The sequence below is a fragment of the Homalodisca vitripennis genome, chromosome 5 (assembly GCF_021130785.1).
Source record: "Homalodisca vitripennis isolate AUS2020 chromosome 5, UT_GWSS_2.1, whole genome shotgun sequence".
In the NCBI taxonomy this organism is placed as follows: domain Eukaryota; kingdom Metazoa; phylum Arthropoda; class Insecta; order Hemiptera; family Cicadellidae; genus Homalodisca; species Homalodisca vitripennis.
The window spans coordinates 100,535,546-100,544,266 of NC_060211.1; positions in this window are offsets into that span (position 1 = coordinate 100,535,546).

Here is an 8,721-nt window from a genome sequence, read left to right on the forward strand (position 1 = left end):
TGTGATGCTTATGAATTTTTATGTTGATGGGCTCTCTTAGGTCGTATTGAATTAGAATGTAGAAAGATAAACAAATCACGCATTGTTTTTCGCACAAATGTTAAACTATTCAAAGTTCAAATGGTCGGAAAGGTAAAAACATTTTAATCGTTGAAAAGTGCACTACATAAAAATGGCCTTGGTTTTCCCGAATGATTTTCTTCAGCACCCTCTTTTAAAGTTTTGAATATTGGCCTAGTGCGTTCATATTCGATCCCCCACACAACCACAGCATAAGACAAGTATGGTTATATCAACCAAAAATATGAGGCCAGATTTACTCGAGTGTTCCAAAACTATAATGGTATAACGCTGAGAATGTTAAGTGAAAGAAGAATTATTTTACCCTATTTTAAAGAAGTACTAAAACTAGTTTGGAGACAATATATTTACAGTTCGATGTTTAAAGTTCACAGAGTAACATAGTTTTGTAAACTCATGATTCAGTTTCTTCTTACAACTGTAATTTACGGTTTTATTTCAGCAGAAATCAATGATCCATTCTAATTTTTGTATTGATTGAAACACAAATAACAGGATATCACAGTACAGTTTCTCAAGCCACCGTTTATGAGTATGTTTTCTCCTAGAAGTGCTCATGTTACGTTTAAAACTTTTAAACTATCCATACCTTTGTTTCCTTTTTTGTAACTATCCATGGTTACAATTTAGTATGGTTTAATTAATAATTTCGAATTGGTATAAAAAGTGGAGGTGGTTGCTCATTTATTCTTGAACACAACTAATAGCAGTGAATAATTGCTAGTATTTGATCTGTCGCAATGTGAATAATAAGAGGTTGTTTCACCTTTGTCCTTTATAGTTTTTTGAGAGCTCTTCAGGTCGATTACTCACCTTGACTCCCAGGTGCATTGCAAGTTTAAAAGTTTCATTATAAAGCTTATGATTTGAAATGCAGATAAACTATAAATAATAACTGTGAAAATATATAGTGAAAGTATTTTCACTATCCACGCATTCGTCTTTAAGTTTGTCCTTCATTATAACTCGCAGAAAACTACTTTTATTCCCAAAAATTTTAGTTATTTACGAAATAACAAACTCTATTTCTAAAGGTGTATTGAAATGAAATTTTCGGAAAGTTATGTTCAATAAATTCAGAATATGTACTTAAACTTTGTTAGCAATAACATCTAAAAAAACTACTATATTGGAAAAAAGAAACTTTATTTGACTTACTATAACTTCCGCGATATCGCCGAGAAGTAGGCCGTCCTGTCTTTCTCTACTATTTGTTTTTATAATACGATATTGTAGGTAAATGCATACTGTACAGGTATGCGTAATATAAATATACAAATTTAATGATCTGACGTCAGAAAAGGTTGGGTGATCTGGAACGTGATCTGAGGTCGGGAAACTACAGATGGAAATGTGCCTGGCCATCATTGCGGGCTGCGGTGATACCTTAGGCGGTGGCGTTACCCTGCACTTCTAGCAAAAAAAAACAGCCCTCGATCTATGTAAAAATTGTACAAGGAGATATTTTTTATTCTGTACATACAAGGCACCCTTTAATGAATTTAATTGTATTCTACTTAGTGCAAAAGCCAGTGTTAAAAACTAGTGTTGAGCAATAATATTTATTTAGGTTTTGATTAAATCTTAACTATAAATCCCATTATATAATTTAACAAAATGATAGCAACTATACGCATCTAGGATTACTTTCGAAATATGTAAAAAATTTTCCTTTCAAGTTTGTTTTAATGTAATTGAAACATTTATTGAAATAATAAGAATTTTCAAATTTTCATTAACTCTTCCACGTAATCTTAGTTTATGAATAATTCTATGGACCTTAAAATTATGACTTCTTATACCCAGATAAAAATTACTAAATATTTTGTTTCTAAAGATGTTTTATTAAATGCTCTATACATTTACATTCAGTTTTGGTATGAAATTATATAGTTAAAAATGGCAGTAAATAATTAGTTAGTAAAAGTAGTTCAAGTATATTTAATGTCTATTTTGTTTTTTTTTTTCATCCCTACCTTTACTTTCGGTAGAGAGATTCATTTCTTATAGAGCTGTTATATTGAAATATTAAATTAAACAGTTTTATTTTAGTACTATTACGTTTGCAAATCACCCCAAAATATCCATTAAGCTGTCAGATGATCTAAAAAAACAAGCCAATCTAGAGCAAACTAAACTTCTGCATAACGCTAACATTTAAGTTAGGGGACAGTAACACAATTACTATCTATTGTAACTATCGGCGACTGAACCTGACACATATCGGCTGCTTAGCGAACCGTAAAGAGGCAAATTTCACAACAACCAGGCTAATAAAAGAAGCCGCAAATGTTGTTTGGGGTAGGAAGTTTATATAATATTTAGTTATTATAAAATGTTAGTATAATAGTAGTATCCTTTGTATCCCTACTTTACTGACCTAACTTACAGACCTTTACTGATTAGATTACCTTCCTGACCTTGTTCGATGGTCCTGCTTACTTGTTTGCAGCGTGTAAATATCTACTCCACTATGGTCATAATTTAACACCGTTTCTGCCCAAACACTGTAAATAATGTGAATCATAATATTATAATATTAATCAAGCAAGAATAATTTTGGAGTATAATGTAATTGATAATCACCAGTTTTAACGTATTTAATAAAACATTAAATCTTATAGATTCCGTATTTAAAACTTTCACGATCTTTACTAAAAAATAATAATTAATTGCAATTAAATATTTACATCTTTGTCGGACAGTAAAATATTATTGTAAAGTAGTATTTTATCACAAAATAATTACAGAAAACAATGTTTACATTATTTTACACGTTTATAGTGCTAATGAAATTACTAATCAAAAGATCATATTAAAAAGCTAAAAAAAGTTCCTTGCAAGAAGAATATACTGATAATAAACTTGTATATTTGTATATTTTTATAACTTTTATCTTGTATAGATATGTGTCTTTATCAAAGTATAACATTAAGAAGTCCCGATTGTATTAATAAATATTTTGAGTAAAATAATTTGGATTTTAAAGATTTCTGAATGGTGTTATTTATCGAAAAGCAGCAAAGACAAAAATAGAGCAGACTCCACTTGAATGATCGAGGGAAATAATAGATATTTTGTTTTGCCTAATAATTATATATTAAAGTTATAGATATTTATATATCTATTAAATAATAGATATATAAAGTTCCCAGCGTATCTTATAAAAATAAATATGTAAAAGTTTACACCTTATATAGTAAAAACTTCCGAACACCTTCAGGTAACTCTCAAGCAGTTCCCAAATCACTTGATCAGGGCCGTTTTTAACCCGTCACTAAACTGAATTAGTTACTTTGACACAACCTAAACATGTTTCAACTTTAGAATATCAAGTGATAGGTTAATCTGAGGTTGACGGTAATATATTTTTGTGATCGTGTGATATGCAGAAAGTACATACAAGTTTAGGTCTCTAAATCGGTCCATAGGTTCTTTCCGATGTGCTTTCCGAAAATATAGTATCTATAACAAATTGTTCTTACATAGTAGAGTTTTACAGGCACCTTTATATTCGTACGTACCCACATTTAATTGACATCCCAGATAGATATATTAACATCCATATGCTCCTAATCATCAACTTAAGCTAAAAGTAAGCTTAATTTAATATTTTTACATAAAATAATTGGCATGTGTATTATATTAAAACATATGCTTACTTAACAGAACAATTATTTTCAAATATAATCAGCCATCTTTCAGTTCATTATTTTTAACCATGGGTCTCTAAAAAACAATGAAATAAATTTGTAAATAACAAATTTATAGCTCATTAAATGTATTAAAAGAATTATGTGTTTTTGAGGTAGAGAAAACGAAATTTGATTCTGCTGGAGGTTAGAGTTACAACTGGTGTATTGTGGGGTGTCCAAAGGATCCCATTTTTAATTTAGGATTAGATATTTATAGAATAAGAAAGAAATTATTAAGAAAACTTTATGGTTGGAAATATGGCCATCTATCATTCCGTTTTCCTTCAATCACTCTTGAAGATAGTGTATTTTTAATATTTAACCTTGGTGGAACCGTATTTTGGTGGCCGGCGGAGAGACGGTGGTGGAGGAGAGACCATATGCATATTTGCAAAATATTATTGCATGTAGTAAAAAGACCATCGCGGAGCCTGTGTGTCGTAAGAGGGAAGACTCTTGTTGAAGGAGTCTTCCCTTCAGGTGGCGCCTTAACTGCTTCGCCAGTCATTCAGTTACATTCAAACCTAAAATCCTTTACTGCATGCTCTGTACTGCACTCAGTACAGACACTACAGTACAGAGCATCACTGTACTGAGTACCTTTCCCAATCCATTACGTACTAGGCGTCTGTCACAGTCGACATTGTATAATTGTTTTTGATTGTCAATGCTTCTATGGGATCATTAAAACCAATATGAAGGAATAAATCGAATTTAATAGTATTACTTTCTTAGTAAATTGTTTTAAACTGCAAACCTCTGTTTTCTGGTCCTAAAACCTATTGCCATATGTCTAATTTACAAGCTATATTAAAAGGTTTAATCTTTGCCTTCTTTATAAGCATTGATAGATACGGAGAAATGAAATAAATTTGAATACTTTTAAATTTAGACTTAAGCTATTACTGAAAAATTACTCAATAATGTTTCTCAAAAATAACACGAGTCAGAGAAGTTCACAAACATATGGGAAAGTTCTACTAGGTGTTACATTACAAAATATTTTACATCGCGTGACAAGGCTTTGATTAAAGCAGGTGGTGTAAAATTTCAAACCTATAGCTCATTTCATTCTCGAAATGTTCTTGCGGTCAAGTAGAACATTTCATTAACCAACCAACTACAGAAAAGAAATATAAAATGCTACATGACATTTTTCTGGCGGATAAAAAATACATTATTTCAGCCTACTTAGTGTAGGCATTTAAGAGATGACATCAGCCCAAACTCCATAGTTCAACATGCACCATCAATTATAAATCACTCTATTCCTGTACATAAAAAGTTACATTTTTTTTCTTTGAGTTAGGTTTCATAGCAGTAAAAGTGCGATATTTTCGCCACAACTTTTAACAAACGAATTTCATAGGAGATTTGTGTTACAATTGCTTCAATATATTGGTGAAGCTAGTATCTGTTACAACTTTTGTTACTAACTTCTAAACAATTAAATTATAAAGAGTAACAAAATTGTTATTTTATAAGTTGCAAGCTTATTCATTTCCATTGTTGGAATGGAAAGAGAGGGAGACAGTTCTAATAGACATGTTCAATCTTATGAACAACTATGATTTATGTTGTATTAGCTTCAAGAAGAAGAATGCATCATTTTGTTAGGTTTCCTTACATGTACAAATGTTCTCTGCGCCAACGAGCTCTCATTGTAGTCAGGGGTTTATATATCCGGTGTTTGAGACACAGGATTGTCCAATACAGTGGAAGTGGAAATTTACTTATAACTGTTTGAGTCCAAAACAATTTCCACATCATAATTCTAATATATAATTGACGGTTTTTTAACATGTTTAATCTGATTTATTATTTATTAAATTAAAAGTGTTCAGTTTTTTTAAACGTTTACTTTTTTAAACGTTTATTTATTAAAAATAATAATTTATAATTATTTTAAATGAAAACCAGACCTTTTTATTTTTTCTGAATTTTATACTACTATAGTATATTCTTTAATACCAGTAACGTAAATGATTTAACATACACAAAGTTTGGTATATTTACAGGTAAATAGAACCTATTTATTCCATTTAGTCAGTTTCAGGAAAGAAACATGAATAAAAAAACCAACCATCTTTGATACAATATTTAGTTTTTATTATTGTTGTTAAACTAAAATATTATAATATTTCTTTTTATCCGTTATTCATTTGAATTTTTGACTATATCCCTCTGTCGGACATTCCCTTTCAATAAATAACAATAATTGCTCCAATCTGTAACGTGGAACAAAAACATTAAATAAAATTATGGTTATATGGTGATTATCTAATAATGTGGTGCCCTTTTGGATATACAAACTTCTTATCAGTATATAAGTGACCAATTGCTTTGAGTTAAATAATTACATACATATACATAAAAAGAAATTTTAAACCCAATGTTTTAATTCCCCCCCCCCCCACCCCCCCCCCCCCCCACCCCCCCCCCCCCCCACCCCCCCCCCCCCCCACCCCCCCCCCCCCCCACCCCCCCCCCCCCCCACCCCCCATTAAAGGGGGGTACTGACAGCACCTCAGTGGGAAACTACAACACACGTACAAATAAACATTGTATTTACAGACACTATGATAGAGAGTGGTGTTTCATATTCACAATAGGCAGTGCTCATATTTAGGGATTATCAATATCAAAGTAAACACCATGTTTAATCAGGTAGTTATAAACTGTGGGTTACGTGCAGCAGAGCTCTAGCAGATATCATGTCTGTGCGCGCAATACACAGCGACTGAGAAACTGAGCTCCGCTGACATTGACACCCCCCACCCACCACCCACTGCCATACCCTCTCTTACAGCTTCTCCTTCATTTTAACTCTCGAACTTTGCTATTACACCAGCACTAACTAACACTGACAACAGTTTTAATGGTCCATGATAAAGAGAAGTTCACTTTATAATGTTTCGTACCACAAAATAAAAAATTGAATTTATTTAGTCAATAAGCACTGTATTTTAAAATACACTTGTTTGAATACATAAATTAGATCTCTCAAAATTAAAGTGTTTTATTTGAAAAATTTAAATTAATAAATTGGCGTTGAGGAATGTTAATCATATATATAAATGATTTTTTAAATATAACAAAATTGGGATTAACAAAGATTATACCGTATAATCAGTGCAGTTATTTGTATTTTTTGTATAAAATACTAGCATTTACACGCAACTCCGCACATAATTTACTTTTTGTAAAAAACTAGGACACCATAGGGAATATTATTTTAAAATGATATTCTGAACACTCCTAAAGTAAGTCATAGTCACTGAAAATATTCAAATCTCCGGATTCCATAACAGAAACAGTCTAAAGAACAGTGTTGAAACCATGAAGTCGGAGAGTGACACAATTTATCATTACCAGATAAATAATTCAAATTCCTCTCCAACATTGGTATGATATTTTATTTAATAGCCCCAACGATTTCAATAACAATTTTGAATTCTAGGCCAGTGTAAAGGAACCCAAATGTCAAAGTCCCTTAGCTTTTCAATTATAAATTATGGTGAGTTACGATCAAACCTTGAGCTTTGTCAGGTCAAACAGAAACATTCTTCAATTAGTTTGACATTATATACCAACATTTTTTTGGCTTGGTATAACGGTCACTGCTAGCTGAGATGGTGGTAGCAAAATTTAATGGCTTAATATCGCTAACCAGAGTACAAGCTCTCATTTGCATAGATAGGAGGTTCCAGATTCGGTGTTCGGCAATCGTTAGGAAGGGGCTTACTATCTTATCTATCGTCACTGTTTACCAAACGAGATTAGGAGGTAACTTTAAACAATTTTATACATCTTTTGTTTTTATTTTAATATTATATATCCTAAACCAAAATGAAAATAATGTTTTCGTTTCCAATGTTAACTGAATAGAGTTTTGGCGTTTCTGAATTTATTATTAAATACATTCGTTGTTTATATTGCGCTATAGCACATTCACGAGAATAAAATTACCTTACTATATGTTTTTATGGCAGGTACACACATGGGCAAAGATAATAAATATGCATGTGAATGGACTACGGATATTTAATAACAAAACAATTTATTCAGTGCATGAAACACAAAAGACAAAATAAAACCATATTCCAGGTATCGTTTTCATTTTCGTGTAATTAATATCATTTTTCTTAATCATGTTGGAGCTACAATAGCAATATCAAAAACCATTCACTGGGTTTTCAGTTAGAGTTAACTATAGTGGTAAAATAAACCACCACTTATTGGGCAGCAACGTGAAACAATAACGTCAGAAATAAGAAATAAGGAATTCTTCCAAAGCCCTCTATATAATGTTACTGAAGTGACATAATCAAAGGAGAGATGACGTTCAGATGATTGACGGAAATATTTATATTTCCAAACGCCATGTAAATGTTAATATTTGTAAATAAAAGATGTTATGCAGCAAATGTTTATTACAGTAAATAATAAGTGCCCTGACTCTTAATAATGTGTCAGCCAAAGTACTTCTCATAAAGATACTTTAAATATCTTGGAATATACTATATATAATAAGATGGCATCGCAATTTTTTTAACAGATTTTTGACAAAGATACTGTAGATGACGACAGTTCAATCGTTTACTCAATGTTAATTGGTTTTACAGTGAAAGCCCACTCGAAAGTGGCAGACTGAATGATAGACTGGGCTGAACAATAAAGTAAACATATGAAACTACTTGGTGAGGAAAGATGACCTTAAGTTATCAACTCAAATTAAAGTTCATATCCAAATAGTAATAAATAAATTTTTAGGTTGTTCTATTATATGGAACCTGTAGGCACTGGTTCCAATTTGAATCCAATACTTCTGTAATAGACGGGAGGTTTTTACTCGCATGAACAGTTTATTCTGAACCGTTTCTTTTCTTAGACAGTCTAAAACACCTTGAGACCTAACCTAGAGCTCGCTTCAAATTCTATACTT